Raw genomic sequence first — 17629 nt, forward strand, 5'->3', positions numbered from 1 at the left:
AGCTGTATAGAGGTGTCTTGAAAAATATCTAGTAAAATATTATTTTCAGTCATCATGGCAAAGATAAAATAAATCAGTTATTAGAAATGAGTTATTAAAACCATTATGTTTTGAAATGTGTTGAAAAAATCTTCTCTCCGTTAAACAGAAAATTGGGAAAAAAGAAACAAGCGGTCTAATAATTCAGGAGGGCTAATAATTATGACTTCAACTGTATATATATACTTGAAGTCAGAATTATTTGCACCCCTAAATTACTTTTTCCCCTCAATTTCCTATATGACATGTACTGTAGGCCTATATAATGTTGCCTGTTGGTTAGAGCATAATTCTGACTTCAACTGTACTTTGTGTGATGCTCATGTTAAAATGCATTAGTTTAGGCTGTGTCTCAATCAGTACCCTAGCTCCCAAGGGTATCTGTCAGTAGGGTGTGTGCACGAATTCAGGCACTGATAAAGACAGTGATGAGCTTGGTTTACTACACATTGGGATACAATGAGCGGACAAGAGAACATTGCTAGATTTTGCTATATTTGGCTTAATTGTTCTTGGGTGGCTTGCCAATGTATTAGATGACTCTAATACATAAATGAAAGTAAGCTGACCAAAGTTCTTACGGGGAGAAGACTTTATTGAAGACAGTGACAGTTCCGCAGCATCAATGATAACCTGTCGTCTTCAAGTAACTTAACCCAAAGTACCAAAGTACCCAAATGGTTTAGTTGGGTCACAACTCTAGAGTCCCTGTAGGCCATTCGGTTCACACCTTTTTTAGATGCAAATACTTGTTTGCATATGGAACAAGCCATACAATCTATCAATATCCTGATCGTAAACATCATAAAAACTGGTATTTATAAACAACAAAACTAATAAATTTCATATTAACTTTACTACATTTTTAAAAGTACATTATAGATAAAGGATTTGACTGTTTCATATACCAGCAAGGTTTTAACCATTAAACAATGCTAAATGTTTACTAGATTTTCCTATCTAGCTTGTTCATTTTTTTTGTTATTACATTTACAAAAAAACGTTTACGTTATTCTTTTTTTAAAAACGTCTCTCGTTTATCATTATGTTTGATGATTTGAGTCACATGATTCATATTTCATGCTTCCGAATTTTTGTTAAGGCGCATATCGATAAAAAGAAAAATGTTGCAATTGATACAGCTCCTAAAACACCCCAATCAGTACACTGACTAATAAATAAGGGTGCTGACATAGTATTAAAAGGTACCACATGAAGATGAGTGTCTAATAATATGCATGTAATACATTTTTGCATGGAAAGGCATAAAAGTTGTTAGAGTTTTTGTGCCCCTAGTGTTGCATTTAATCTGAAAACTTCAGTGAAATGTATGCAATTAATGTGAAACGCCACACACATGCATATAATTTATGTGCACAGGCATGTAGTGTTTCATTACAAAGTAACAACACCAATCTGGCATTCATAATACAGATTTTGTTGTTGTTTTGTTGCCAATTTTTTTAAGAAATTGTGAAATGTTTGCATATGTATACTATATGCATTAATCAGAAGCTGAAGACATTGGCATGACTATAGCTTGCTATGATCTTACTCAATATTTCATTTCAGTTAGAAGTACATCAACTTACTGATATAAAAGTCCTTGCTACTTCAGGATCACATGGACACAACATAAAGTAGCCTTTTCCATTTATAAAGTCCTAACAGGTGTGTGTGTGTGTCTGTGTGTGTGTGTGTGTGTGTGTGTATGCTTTGTTGTTTACTGCAGTTGGCATTGTGCATGAGGTCTGGACTACACTTTGGTGTTCTCTCTATGCAACAAAAGCTCGAAACCATCCAGGTTTACAGCCTTAATCACAGCACACAACCTGGAAGAGACCAAAAGGAAAATCAGAAAAAAGGAAAGATGAAAGAGCACAAAAAGGTAAACTGCTCGCTACAGGGTGCTTTGCCGTGACCACCTTAGTATGCAAAACTTGCCCGTCCTTCAATTTAAGGCACATGTAAGGGTGAGTTTGCAGTGTTCTTGCATCAGGGAACCAGTGGGATGACTGGTCTCCTGAATCTGTGGCAGGTTTCCTCTCTGTCTGATCTCCAGCCGAGGGGTAGTGGGGAGGGGAAATAGGCATGTTGCTCTTCCTGAGATTTCACAGAACACCTCCTGTTTGATCCGGCGTGCACACTTTCTAACATACCCTCAGCCTATTGCCCTCTCTCTGTCTCTGTGATATGTTTTTTTTTTCCCGAATCACACTCTCTACCTACCTATTCTTCTGAAATTCAAATGTTATTCGTCACAGTAAGACTAACAACTACTCACTATGAATTGACTATAAAGCATTAGCAAATAGTGAATTCATTATCTGTTAAGCATTAACTCTACATTAATAGACTTTAGTAAGCATTTTCTAAATACAGCTATAAATTCTGTATTCATGACTTATTACTAATGTGCTTAATAATTATGGTTTCATACTTCGTTACATATTAATTGTTCATTACTTAATTACATATTGCATTATTTGAATAACAGTTATTTAAGAACAGTTGGTGCGATATTTAGGATCATTCAGAATGCATGAGTAAATGGTTACTGAACTATTCAAATCAACATTTAAATCTTTTTATTCAGGCATACACTAATAGTTCATTTGTATGTTAAGAAATGCTTTAAGTCAACTTCCTGTAGTTTTGTGACCTAATCTAAAATGAAGACTATTTATGCTTTATAAATCCATATTAAAAGACAATAAAAAATTCAGTTTCTTGAACAATACATGTTTGCAATTCATTTATTCATTTTATTAATTCTTTTTGGCTTAGTCCCTTTATTAATCTGGGGTCACCACAGTGGAATGAACCGCCAACTTATCCAGCATATGTCCTTCCAGCTGTAACCCATCACTGGGAAACATCCATACACACTCATTCACACATACACAACTGACAATTAAGCCTACCCAGTTCACCTACACTGCATGTCTTTGGACTTGTGAGGGAAACCGGAGCACCCGAACACGGGGACACTCCATACAAAAACAACAACTGACCCAGCCGAGGTTTGAACTAGCAACCTTCTTGCTATTAAGCGAACGTGCTACCTACTTTAAACATTGCCAATTAACAGGAGTGTCAAAATATATTCAGAAATAAGTACAATAAATAAAATTGGATAAAACCACAACAATATAATAATTTAACAATGGATTATGATACAACATTTCAAAGTTACTTGGCGAAGTTTAAACTGTACAGTAATTTTATTTTACATACGATTGCAAATATTTATTTCTCATTTGATACCTTTTTGGTAATGCTTTAAAATAACTACACACTATGAGTCATCTATTAAGCATTAGCGAATAGTAAACTCATAACTGGTTAAGCATTATCTTCACCTTAACAGACATTAGTAAGCAGTTTATAACTGCAGATACAAACGCTCTATTCTTGACTTATAAGCACATTTATAATGTGCTTAATATTTGTACTTTCATACTTTGTTACTGATAAATTTTTCATTACTAAATGAAGTATCACATTATTCAAAAATAATTTGTATTTATGAGTGGTTAGAGGTTTTTAGGATCATTCAAAATGTGTAGTAAATGATTAATAGATTTATCAAATTAACAGACATATACTGATAGTTAATTTGTATGTTAATAAATGCTTTGTTAACTTAACTTAACTTCATCCAAGTTTGTGACCTAATCTAAAGTGAGGACTATTTAGGCTTTACAAATCCCTTTGAAATGAACACTACACTTTTGCAATCTCATCTAAAGAGTAAAATTACTGTAAAGTTTAAACATTGCTGAATAACAGGAGTGTCAAACTACGACATAAAATTGGATAAAACCACAACAATATAATAATTTAACAATATTATGATATAACATTTCAATGCCATTTAGCGATGTTTAAACTGTACAGTAATTTTATTTTAGTTATAAGATTGCAAAGATTTATTTTTCATTTGATACAGTTTCAATTGTGTATCTTCAAATGAATAGAAATGAATAAAGTCGTTTATTTTCTCTCTCTCTTTTCCTGTTTGAAATATATCTGAGCCTTTAATTGTCAGTTATTAGAAATTTATAAAGCATAAATAGTACTCTGTATATTAGGTCACAAAACTAGATGGAGTTGACTTAATAAAGGATTCATTAACATACAAATTAATTATTAGTAGATGCCTGAATAATAAGATGCAAATGTTATTTTCAATAGTTTAATAATCATTTACTTATGCATTCTGAATGATTAAATAACTGGCTTGTAAATAATGTAATACTTAATTTAATAATGAAAAAAACATCACAAAAACATTACAAAATACAATCTTTAAGCACATTATAAATGTGCTTGTAAGTCAAGAATAAAGCATTTGTATCTGCAGTTATAAATTGTTAATGTAGAGTTAATGCTTAACAGATAAGGAATTGCTTATTTGCTAATGCTCAAAAAATGCAGTTATTATAAAGTGTTACCTAACTGAGCCTTTAATTGTCATTTATAAGGGATTTATAAAGCATAAATAGTCCTCACTTTGGATTAGGCCACAAAACTGAATGGGGTTGACTTAATAAAGCATTTATTAACATACAAATTAACTATTAATACATGCCTGAATAATTAGATGTAAATGTTAATTTGAATAGTTTAATAATCATTTACTTATGCTATCTGAATGATCTTAAATTAGCACAAACTATTCTAATAATAACTGGTTTGTAAATGATGCAATGCAAAATTAAGTAATGAACAATTAATAAGTAACAAAGTTTTAAAAATGCAAACATTGAGCACATTATAAATGTGGGTATAGGCAGCCCTATCTCACGAGGAAATGTAAGTATTTTACATTTTGTCAGTTTAGTGGCTAATTCGTACAAATTTTAAAAAGGAGGCATGGTACCCAACCCCACCCCTAACCCCAACTGTCATTGGGTAATGAACAAATCATACTAAATTGTACGAATTAGATTGTACGAATTCATACAAATTAGTTACTTAATCAAAAAGTTATGAATTGCCATGAGATTGCGTTGGTATAAGTCAAGAATAAAGCATTTTTATTTGTATTTAAAAACTGCTTAACGTCAATTAATGTAGAGTTAATGCTTAACAAATAAAGAATTCATTATTTGCTAATGCTTAATAAATGATTCATATCGTAGTTATAGTGTTACCAAAATAAATACGGAATGAAATAAGAAATAAAATATAGAAACATGTATATATAGAAATGATAGCTACAAAAATAACACATAAAAAAAATCTTGTGTATATACAGTGAGTAGACTATAAAAAAAACTGAATTGAAATATAAACGTCCAGGGTGCAAATGTGCATGAATGTGCAGGTGTGAAATGTCCACAAATGTGCTTTAAAAAATTCTTCCACCCCTCTGTTACCTTTTTAACTTTCTCTCCAATCTGCCACTTTTCCTTTCTCTTCATTCTCTCTCTCCATCTCTTTCCTTCTACCTGCTGCTCCTGAGTGCGCCGCTGTGCTCTAATCAGCTGGAAATTACAGTCCAGTCCACGAAAAGCACGGTAGACGAAAAGAATCTGTCTGACTCCTCAATTGTCCGCGGTTTTAATCAAATGTGCAAAATGCTCTCATAATTATAAGAATCTATTATCAAAAATCAGGTGCCCTGTGGTTAACCACAAAAAAGAAAAGAAAAACAATGATGTCTGTATTTCTGTAATAATTTGTGGCAGCCGTCTTCTTGCGGAGGGAAAATGACACAGCTTGGTTTTGCCTGACATGCTGAGGTTATTATCAGACACAGAAGCTCCACTAACAAGCTGGCACTGCTGAGTACATCATGTTCCTCTCTGGAGCAACCAGGAAAGACAAAGAAAATGAGAGAAATCAGCCGAGAAAATAACACAAAATAAGACAGATCTTGGAATCTTTCATATAATGGCAAAGACATCCCAACAAGGATACATATTTAAGACGTAATGATGGCAGATTTTCAGGTGCTGAAGCATTACGGACGTCTATTATTCTCTGTTGTTTCAATAACAAGGCCATTTCTGTTGCTCTATGAAGGTAAGGCTATTTCTTGGTTACGAAACCCTTCATATTTGGAGCGAGAGTGGCTTTTGAGGGCACAACAAGCAGCATTTCAACTAACTGATCATTTCTTGCCACCCTTCCATTTCCGCCGCCTCAGCGTGGGGCTTTTGTTAAGCTAATCTCGGCCTCTAAATTTTTCACTCCAGAAAGTGCAAAAAAAAAAAAAAAATCCAAGGAAGATTTGATTCATTATTGAACACAGCACTTCTCTATTTTGGTACATCTGAGAGTGTTGATTGCAGCTTGGAGCGTTCAGGATGCTGCAGTTTTCCAGTGTTCGGCTTGCTGTGACGAGTCTTTCCGTTTGAAAATGAGCAGATTTGGAAATGAGAAGACCTGAAGATGCTCCAGGACAGAAAAGGGAGGGGGAGGTCGGGAGGTGGTGCGGTCATTCTGATGAACTGATTAGCTACTCGTTTCTGCCAGGTTCTCCTGATGGGCAGCAATTTTTGGGCTGTGGATCATTTTCCTCTTGGCGCCGGTGTGACGCTGCTTGGCTGTAGCGCGCCCTGGGTTTTATTATGGTGATTGCTGGCGCTTGTATGGTCGTATCTGGCTTTGATGCAACACACTTTGGCACTATCAGTTTGCTGTTGGATTATGGGGTAACAATTAAAGTCTGGCTTTCTGGTGTGTGACTGTATAATCACAAAGCATTAGAGCATGGAGCTGCTAGGCACTGGTGCGTATGGCCGTATCGATACGTGAGTGTGTTCTGTCTGCAGATTTACGGCGTTCGACTACATGGAACGTGTTGCCTTCGGCTTGCTGGTGAAGATGGAGAGCGGACGCAGTGGACTTGCTCCTCTCAGCACTGCTGAAAATAAGGAAGTACATGTCAGAGCCACACAGCTCCGCTCCCTCTTGTGCCATCCATCATGGCAGGCCAGTTCAGTAGTTAGAGAGTGCTTCGCTGGCTCTCTGTATATGCGCGTGCGTGCGTGTGTGTGTGTGTGTGTGTGTGTGAGAGTGAGATGGAGGTATAAGCCCCAGGGCCTTTCTTTGCCTGTATGAGCAGCCCAACTGGGGTGGAAGTGGATTTGGCCGCAAGCCAGCAGTCTCTCAAAAATGCCCTTTGCTCTACCTGCTCTAAGAGATCTTTTCTGGGCAAGACACTGCGGTGCAGAGGTGGTTCATGGGCTTTGGTGGCACCTAACCTCGCCTATATCATTTACTAGAGTCTTTTCTCATTTCCGGTGGTTGCAGAAGCAAACATTGTTAGTTTTATAGTGATGAATGCAAAGTACAACAAATAATCTTTTTAATTTCCTATGTTCTCCAATGGCAAAAGAAAAAAAGCACAATAGCATTTCTTTAATCCCATGAGTTAGTGGTTAGCACTGTTGTCTCACAGCAAGACAGCTGCTGGTTCAAGTCCTAGCTGTGTTAGTTGGCATTTCTGTGTGGAGTTTGAATGTTTTCTCTGTGTTGGCGTAGGTTTCCTCTGGATGCTCCGGTTTCCCCCACAAGTCAAAAGACATGTGCTATAAGTGAACTGGATACACTAAATTGGCCATAGTGTATGAGTGGGTGTAAATAAGTGTGTCTGGTTGTTTCCCAGTACTGGGTTGCAACTGAAAGTGTGTCCACTGTGTAAAACATATGCTGGAATAATTGGAGGTTCATTCTACTTTGGTGACCTCTGACTAAGAACAAGGAAAATGATTGAAGAAATGAATAATCCCATGTAACCACATCTGGGGTACTTTGCAGCTTATATTGGCCATTGATGGCCCAAGAGGCCACCTGAGGGATGTGTAAAACATTTAATCTACACTGTAAACACTAATAAATTGAGACTACTCAAATGATTTTAGGAAAGTGATTCGCTCAGTTCGTTTGAGTAATGGGAAACTGACAACCCAATAAATTGAGTTGACCAAATGTGGTCTCCTTATTAAATTAACTTAAATGTTTAAGTACAGATAACTTAAAATGGCTAATAAACTAAACTTTCAAAATGTTCAGCTTTCATATTCTTTACTTACTTACACCCAGTGCCGTTTAAATCGAAGTTGTTATTTGCTGTGATGCAACAGCGCTACTATGTCGCCCCTGAGTGTATATCAATTAAGAAAATGTATATATTCATTTAAATATCTACTTACTAATTTAACTTTTCTCTTTCGTCAGATGGGCTCAAGTGCTTCAGCAAAATTCAGCATCAAAAGCAAAATCATCACCTTGTGTCATATAACATATACCGACCAATCAGCATGGTTATCAAGGCAGAATTTTTTAGCGCAAACAGAGACATGGTGAATCATTTAAAGACATTAAAATGTTAAGTTAAAATATTAATTAAGTTTTGTTGCTGCCTAATTAATAAGTTTAACACACCTGTTTATATTTTGATGCCAAAACTTGGTATTTTAAGTAATGTCAAGTTATATTAACTTAATATCTTTAGTAATGACAACAGCAGGGATTACAATGTACCTTGTTTCTTTTTTTTCCTGCATGTTTAGGGGCATTAAAATCTACATTGATGTTTCCACAGTGACAGACCGCATGTAATCCATAAATCATTTACTCGACAATGCTGTGCTCAATCGTCAAGAGTCCATGCCATGAACTTCACATGCGTTTGAACATGCAGTGTTCATTGTCACAGTTGTAAACATGAAGGCTTTTTCTACCACAAGGGTGTTTACTGGTACAAAGACTTTGTTTCCAGGTGGACGGTTAAAGAACACAACCCACACACAAACGCAGATGAATTCAGCTATAGAAAAAATGACATCAATACTTTTAAAGTGTTTCCCATTTTGTGCACTTTACGCATCAGATCCTCAGCCATTGGTCCGTATACAAAACATCTGAGTCTGAGACAAAAGCATCTTTCACACATACAGACTTTTTCAGAAAATTACTGGCAATTTTCCAGAAAGAGATCATGTGTGAACAGGCTCTTTTTGAAAATACTGGTAAATTCGTTCCAGCAATTTTTCGGAAAGAAAAGTTGTAATATTACCAGTAATTTCTCGGAATTCTGCTCTGTGTGAAAATAAAAGATAAATTACTGGAAAGATGTTTAGAACGTGCTGACATGGACATCTTCTCCGACCAATTCACATCCGAGCTGTTTATGAAAATAAACAGCTTTAAATCCTTCTGCAGACACATGTAGTTGCTGCTTGATAGTCAGGTAACATTTCTATGTTCCTTCTTCATGCCAGCTGTGAAAAAAAAATATCGATAAAATTCTTATGAATGATAAACCGCTGTGAGTTTACCCGCATTCATGTAAAGGAGTGTTACTGTCAGATTTGAGTAGCCTACAACACCGGGAGACTTTCGTTTTAAAAAGTATGTCACAAGCTGCAGCACAAACTCAAATGTACATCTCAGTATGCAAAAATGTTCCTTCATAAACTTTTGGTTTATGTCCCAGCAGGCACACAACATGATAAGATGTTAATATTAGGTTAGATGTAGGTCATGATGCCAGGTGATCAAAATTCAATGTCTAGCCAGCATCTAAGGACAACGTTATTTTGATGTTCAAAAATGACATCAAATTACGTTAATATTTGGTTGCTTTAAGGTTGGGCTGGAAAGTAACCAAAATCCAACATCTGATAGATGTTACCAGATCCACACAACGTCAAGGTGTAACATGATTAGATGTTGATATTTAGTTGATTTTAGGTTGGACATTGATGTCGGCCAGACATTGGGTTCTGACGTCAACCCGATTTTCATTTCCAAACAAAATCCAAATTCCCCATGACGTTGGGGTATGTTGGGGTAAAACGTCAATATGACGTCATGTTGACATCCTGTGCCAGCAGGGATTGTTCACAATATCCATTATTTGGTCTGTCTCTGGGACAAAAGCAGCTACATGAATGCTAAAGTTTTAAATAAAAGTGAAAAAGACAAACCCCCTTCATGTTTAATACAAGCGCGGCCATTTAGAGCTCATTTTTGGTTAATGTTGACAGAATTTGGTATGAATGTGTGAATGGTCCGGAATATCCTTGCCAGTGTGAACAGCACATATTGAATTTACTGGTCGTTCTGGAAATTTTCCAGATATTTACCAGTATGACTGTGTGAAAGGGGCTATAGACTAGAGTTCTAAATGTAACAAAATATAGAGGTATTGATTATGCTGGTCTACAAAGTGAAATTATGGTCTATAAAGTGAAATGAAATGCTGTTTTTAGCTGTATTTAAAGACATAATAATCCCAAAATAATAATTCTATCATTTGGTTCTCCCATGTCATTCCAACCCCATAAACTTTGTAGAAAACCTTCAAACACAATGCAGATATCTCTAATCAAACCAGAGATGTTTCTGTCTCTTCTACAGTTAAACAAAAATTAAAAGATCGAATTGGGTCATAAGGCAATTATAAAACTAATCCATTTAAATCGAGTGCTTTCATCCAAGTCTTGTGATGAGATGCAATCACATTATAGGGTGATGAACAGATTTAAATTAGGCTTACACATACACAATTGGTAAACACAGAAGGTTGAGTACACGTCATTCCCTATGACAAACATCCCAAGCATCTGTGCAAAACAAATGTGATGTCTTCGCATTACATATTCATATATGGTCAACCATTGAAGTAAATAAAATGTCATTTATATGAGAAACCAATTTAAAGTCAGTGTATTTCTTCACAAAACTTAATTAAAGTGTAAATTCATTCACACTAATCCATGTACAGTATGACCTTTTTGGATCTTTCCATTTTTGGTTACCTGAACATTCAATGGAGGGACAAAATAACTCTTACTTTGTTGACGAAAGCCTTATGGGCTTGGTATGACATGAGGGGAAGTAAATGAGTAAATGTTTATTTGGGTAACAAAGTGTAGTGTTAAAAGTTCATGTTGAAAAAATTAAAATATCAAAAACTTTGCTAGATTTATTACCTTAAATCTATTTCCTAAAACCTATTTTACAATTATAATTGTGTAAATGCATTATCACAGACTGTGGAAGGGTCCATTGGCCCACAGTGAGTCAGCTTTGCTCACAAATCAGCTCACAAAGACTATGGAGCTTCTACTTGAGCTCCTGTTTTTCTTTCCTCTTTGTTCTGAGCTAATTCTCCATCCGGCTTCGCCTCATTGCATCCCATCAGCCGCTGTTCTGCAACGTCAGTACACTACAACCTAGCTAACAAACACTGCTGAGTATTTTTATGCACTATTTCAAATTACCCCCCGCACCTCTATAATGTAACAGTTCCCCTTCCTCGACTAACTTAAGTCTATAATGTCAACTCCTCGAGTTTGCATGTTATTTATTGGGTTATGTTGTGCTGTGTGTATTGTAATGTTCTCCATCTGTCAGACCATCAAAGGTGTTTATTGTGTGAGAAATCCACATGGCAGGATAAAGAGTTTCACTTCTGATTTGCATACAGCCACACACGCTCAGAAAAATAATACATCCTAATGTTCCCAGAAGGCACGTTTGAATCGACTGTGCGCAAACAGAATGCTGAATCTATTAAAACTTGCTGGAAAACAAAAAAATCTATTGAAGTGCGAACATTTATGAATTAACTAATATCTTATGGCCATTAAATAAATCATAGCATGGGGATATATTATTGAACTTTCAAGCGGGATGTCTAAATGACTTGAGACCAAATCGAGATTAGAGATAAATGATATGTAGCATCAAGATGAGAAATCCTCAAGCAGAAAGAAGCGTGCTTTATAATACTATAGTTGGATATATACAACATCCAGCCAAGCCTGTCAGTCCGCATGATGTAACTTGAGGAAAAATTGGGCGTTATTTGCTGGAAAATGAGCAAGGGGAAGGCGAGAGGTTTGAAAGGGCTTATTTGCGCTTTATTGTAATGTGACATGATGAGGGTATAATCAGTTTCATTGAGGCGCAAACCGAAGGCTGATGTTGACGTTTGGCGAAGGCGATAATCATCTAAATTTTATCTATGATCAGCTCACATTGCCGAGACCCCATCAAGCCCTGAACCCGCCGCTGTACTTTGAGTGATCCACTTTGTCCTAATGACAGATGTTATCTGTGCCACTTGGGCCAGATCGTCTCGCAGTCATTACAGACAATCCTGGGTAAACGCCGGAGCCACTTGTGAAGAGAGGGTTGAAAAACGGGCGTTTGGAGAAAAGGAAGAGTGTAGATGCATGTGGATTCAAAACATTGGTGAAATTGGACAACAAATGCTCATGAAAGAAACAGGCATATTGCAATTGACAGTGTATCTACTTGAGGCACAGTATATGAACTCAATCATTTTGGTGGCACAATAGATATGGGCCATCGTGTTTACCAAAAAATGTATGTCACCAACATTTTAGCTGATTGTGCAGACTCTGTCATCTCATATAACCTCTGTTCGAGTTGTCAGCGAGCTTAGGGAACTCCTTTAGAAACAATGCTTACTGACAAGTGAAGAAAATGTGATTCTTCACATTTTTCTGGAAACCACTGACAGTTTGGAAGAGGTTGTTCAGATGAGTTCTGTTTCAAAGCTGCAGTCCACTTCCATGAAAGTTACAGCGCAAAATGCCACACATTCACAAATAATGTTAAAACCTTTTGACAAGGACATTTAAAGCCGTGGTATACTTCAAATGGAATCGAAGAAGTGAAATGACATCATTTTTAACTAAATTTGGACCATCTTGTCCAAGGTTACAATAGTAGTTTTCATTAGTTTTAGTTATTTCCTTTTGACTTTTTTGTTTTCAAATTCAGTTAGTTTTAATTAATGTTTACTGGTTTTTATGTTTTTTTTAAAAACATGCTTCATTTAAGTTTAGCTTTTATTATTAATATTTTTCTTTTTGTGATTTAGAATACTTGTTAGGTGCAAGATACATTATTTGACAAAAGAAAACTACCATTACCATCTACCCATCCTCAAATTCAAATACAACACCCTACAAGATAGCAGGCCGAAGTACAATATGTGTGCAATGCTGCTTCTGAGGGTAGATACAGTAGAGATGGAAAGTTCAGATCCTTAACCCGAACCAGATCTTTTGTGACAATCTTGTTTGAACTCAAAATATCAACCATATGTAGTCAGCAATCATAATTTCAGTCAGTTAAAACATCGTCATGATCTGAAGTTTCTTACAGTTACGTTTTGTAACCCAACTGAAACATGATTCACTTATTTAAAGTCCATTTTGACTTTCTGTCATGAAATAAACTTACGTTTCGCCACATCTTCTCATTTAAGCCCTCGGTTTAACCACGCTGCAGTTGTTCCAGTTTAGTTCATTCACAGCAGGCTGTTATGTACTGTTTGTGTTTGGTTCACTAAATCACGCATGCACCGTATTCAAATTTCTCAAATCTGATCTCAGTGTACTGTTCTAATAACTGAATAACTCAAGTTTATGTCGAGTCAGGGGTATCAGGCATGCAAAAAGTAAGGTGTTTGTCAATAAGTGCTTAATGTTATTGGAAACATGAATAATTTCAAATGATTCAGTTCAATTGGTGAATTAGTTCAACCAGTTCACTTGGAAGATCTGGTTAAAAAGAACGATTTGTTGGCAAACACGATAACTAATACAGAAATAAAACTAACTATTAGGCACAAATGTGTTAATTTAATGCTTTTAAGTGTCTGTTCGGGTTCAAAAACTCTTGTTTTTATTTTTATTTCAGATAACAAAAATGTTTTTTTCAATTCTAGCTTTTGTTTTTTATTTGTTTTCGTTAACTATAATAGTCTTGATCTCGATAGTCAAAACAGGTCAACAAAGTTAGTTTTGGCTCTGTAACACCTTTGAACTACCATTGATCTGTGGCAGTTACACAAATGGTGGGTGTGTTCTGAAACTGCACCTCTTCTTTAAGAATTGATTCATATGTCATATCCATGGAGGTCAGACAGGAGAAAAACATCCAAAACAACCTAAGCTAGCAATAATATGCTGCACTCTTGGAAATTAAGGTTCAAGAGCTGTTACTGTGGTGGTGACTTTTCAAAAGGTACACATTTGCAATTAAACAAAAATACCCCAAAAGTATATATTAGTACCTAAGATTTTTAAGAGGTACATGTTTGTACATTTTTTAGGTACTAATTTGTACCCTTGAGGTATTAATATGGACCTTTTAGGTAACACCACAGTGACGGCTCTCGTAATGTATCTTTATTTCTGAGAGTGCGGAGGGTGGAGTAGCAGAGCTGTTACAGATGTATCCGCACCTGTACGATTGCTCACAGAGATTTTTAAAGATCAAGAGGGAGTCACAGACCAGACAAGAAGCCCCAGCATGTTGCACCATGTCTTTGAAAGTTCTAAACAATTCTGTATCTTTCTGCGACAAACAGAAAATAAAGTAATGATGTGGTGCACCATAAAGGCGCTTCTCGTCTAAATGTTCTTTTCTCACATCTGCCATTATTGTGTTTAGGGCAAACACTTTTACAACCCCACCTACTGCAGAGCAGGGTGTTGGTGTGTTCAAAAACAGTTTATTTGTGTTTGTATTTTAGTGCCTTTTACATTTTACATAAACCTTGTCAATGTTCATATCAGGACTTTTTCTCCTTTAACATCTAATTAGATTGTAAATAACCTTAAGAATGAACTTTTTTTTTTGTTTCTTAAAAGTGTTTATGCCTATTTGCATTGTTATGCTGTTGTATAAACTATATAATCAGTGGCTTAGTATGGTTTTAAATGACAACAACATCACTTTTAACAATAATTTCTGTGACAATAGTTCAAACAACAAAACTTAGTTATTGTCACGGTCCATAAAACAGCTAAATAAAAATGAATTGAATGACTCTGAAGTAATCCTTCAGCATTAAACAGCTTTATTCAATTAGAGTCAAATAACATAAAAGTGTGACAAATTCTAAGCAACTGAAACGCTCTGTGTGATTGAACTGGAAGGTGCCCTTTGGTTTGTTTTTTAATGAATTGAGCTTTCAGAATAAAACCTTTTAGTAGAGGAAAAAGCAAACATTTCTGATTGATTTACAGAGTTTAAAAAGAGAAATGCCAAGAGGTCACTGTTTTTTACTTCACAAATAATACCACCTATGTATAACATAAATTAATAAAAGAGGCTGAGAGAAAAAATTATGGTGAATGCGAGCAATTCAGTGAAAATATGGTAAGAGTATGCGCACACATACTCAAATATGTATTTGAATTACTTTAGCTGTAATAAAAGTCTACATATTAAAGTCTATTGCAGATATGCATTTTTTAGATTATTCAATATGCATCTCACATTTAGATGTTTTATTCTTTGTGGATCCTGTCATCTGAATTACCTGTATTCACTGGGGCAGCTATTTTATTCAACTTTATGAATATATTTTAAATGTAAAATCTTTCCTAATACTTATGGTATGACAAAGTGATTAAAATACCAATATCAGAAATATCAATTAAAAATACAAACTGATAAATCTACATTTAATTAAGACAAAGTCTTAATTAAGTCATTAAGTCATAATTAAACAAAACAGTTACACATGTTAAAATGCCATTGCCGTTGTTTTGTCTCAAGATGCACACTAGTCATTTGCTTTTCTACTTATTTAAGGGAAAAAAGCTGCTTAAATATTCTAATTTAACTAAGACCTAGTCCTGGCCTAAAGGGATATTTCACTGAAAAATGAAAATTCTGACATCATTTACTCAGCGTCTACTTCTTTAAAACCTATTTGAGTTTCTGCTGAACAAAAAAGAAAATAATTTGAGAATGTTGGAAAGCAGCAGCCATCGACTTCCATAGTCTATGAATTTTTGTTTGAATTTGAGTTTAGTGTTCAATGGAAGAAAGCAATTCATAAAAGTTTAGAACCACTTTTAAACTTCTAAACCACTTCTAGACTTCTAAATGTTGAGAGTTATATATATATATATATATATATATATATATATATATATATATATATATATATATATATATATATATATATATATATACATATATATATATATATATATATATATATATATATATATATATATATATATATATATATATATATATATATATATATATATATATATATATATATATACACACACCGGCCACTTTATTAACGCAAATTTCTAATCAGCCAATCACAATGCAGCAACTCAAGGGAATTAGGCATGTAGACATGGTCAAGACGATCTGCTGCAGATCAAACTGAGCATCAAAATGGGGAAGAAAGATGATTTAAGCGACTTTGAAAGTGGCATGATGGGCTGGTCTGAGAATTTCAAAAACTGCTGATCTACAGGGATTTTCACGCACAACCATCTCTAGGGTTTACATAGAATGGTCTGAAAAAGAGAAAATATCCAGTTAGCAACAGTTCTGTGGACGCAAATACCTTGTTGATGCCAGAGGTCAGAGGAGAATGATCAGACTGATTTGAGCTGATAGAAAGACAACAGTGACTCAGGTCACCACTCGTTACAACCAAGCTATGCAGAAGAGCATCTCTGAATACACAACAGGTCCAACGTTGAAGCATATGGGCTATAGCAGCAGCAGACCACACGAGGTGCCACTCTTGTCAGCTATGAACAGGAAACTAAGGCTACAATTTGCACAGGCTCAGCAGAACTGGACAATAGAAGTTTGGAAAAACATTACCTGGTCTGATGAGTCTCGATTTTTGCTGCAACATTTGGATGGTAGCGTCAGAATTTTGCATCATCAACACGAAAGCATGAATCCATCCTGCCTTGTATCAACGGTTCAGGCTGGTGGAGGTAATATAATGGTGTGGGGGATATTTTCTTGGGACACTTCAGGCCCATTAATACTAATTAAGCATCATGTCAACACCACAGCCTACCTGAGTATTGTTGCTGACCATGTCCATCCCTTTATGACCACAGCGTACCAATCTTCTGATGGCTACTTCCAGCAGGATAGCATGCCATGTCATAAAGCGTGAATCCTCTTGGACTGGTTTCTTGAACATGAAAATGAGTTCACTGTACGGCTGGGCAATTAACCGAACAGAAATCAAAATCCCTATTCAGAAACTATAATTGACCAAAATTTTCCAGGTCAATTTCTTTAATCACTTTTCCTAGTTCTTTTTTGACTGTTCTTTTTAGTCAATGCAAGTTTTAATTTCAGTTGTTTAACATTGATGTAAATAAATAATCATAAATAGTAGATAGTGTGTGTGCGTGTGTTTCTTTCTATTATTTTAAAATCAAGTAATGCACCACTTCATTTAAAAATCTCTCATTTGTAAAATGTGAGCATATTTACTGTACAAAACAGTAAATCAGTCAGTGAACTATGAGGGAAAATAAATAAATAAATAAATAAATAAATAAATAAATAAATAAATAAATCTTTCATTAATTTTAATAGTGTTAACATGTTCAAATCATCAAGATTTAGATTTTAGGCCAACTCACCCAGCCCTAGATGTACTCAAATGGCCACCACAGTCACCAGATCTCAATCCAATAGAGCACCTTTGGGATGTGGTGGAACAAGAGATTTGCATGATGAATGTGCAGCCTACAAATCTGCAGCAACTGCGTGATGCTATCATGTCAACATAGAC

The 17629-nt window shown here is 35.3% G+C and overlaps 1 protein-coding gene and 1 long non-coding RNA gene across 4 annotated transcripts in view; one reads left to right on the top strand and one right to left on the bottom strand.

The window, feature by feature from the left end:
- The window catches only part of LOC147835053 (uncharacterized), a 55553-nt gene that overhangs the window by 29792 nt on the left and 8132 nt on the right, over positions 1 to 17629 (top strand). The window contains exon 3 of one of the 3 annotated variants that reach the window (XR_015501086.1): positions 1772 to 3990. This is a non-coding gene — a long non-coding RNA (uncharacterized LOC147835053). Of the gene's footprint in view, positions 1 to 1771; positions 4076 to 17629 lie in introns of those variants that run through there. The other 2 variants (XR_015501085.1, XR_015501087.1) reach the window with 2 other exon arrangements.
- Positions 1 to 17629, bottom strand: part of pcdh1a (protocadherin 1a) — a 139627-nt gene that overhangs the window by 10656 nt on the left and 111342 nt on the right.

Source organism: Danio rerio, chromosome 10 (genome assembly GCF_052040795.2).
Source record: "Danio rerio strain M-AB ecotype USA chromosome 10, GRCz13ab, whole genome shotgun sequence".
Classification (NCBI taxonomy): domain Eukaryota; kingdom Metazoa; phylum Chordata; class Actinopteri; order Cypriniformes; family Danionidae; genus Danio; species Danio rerio.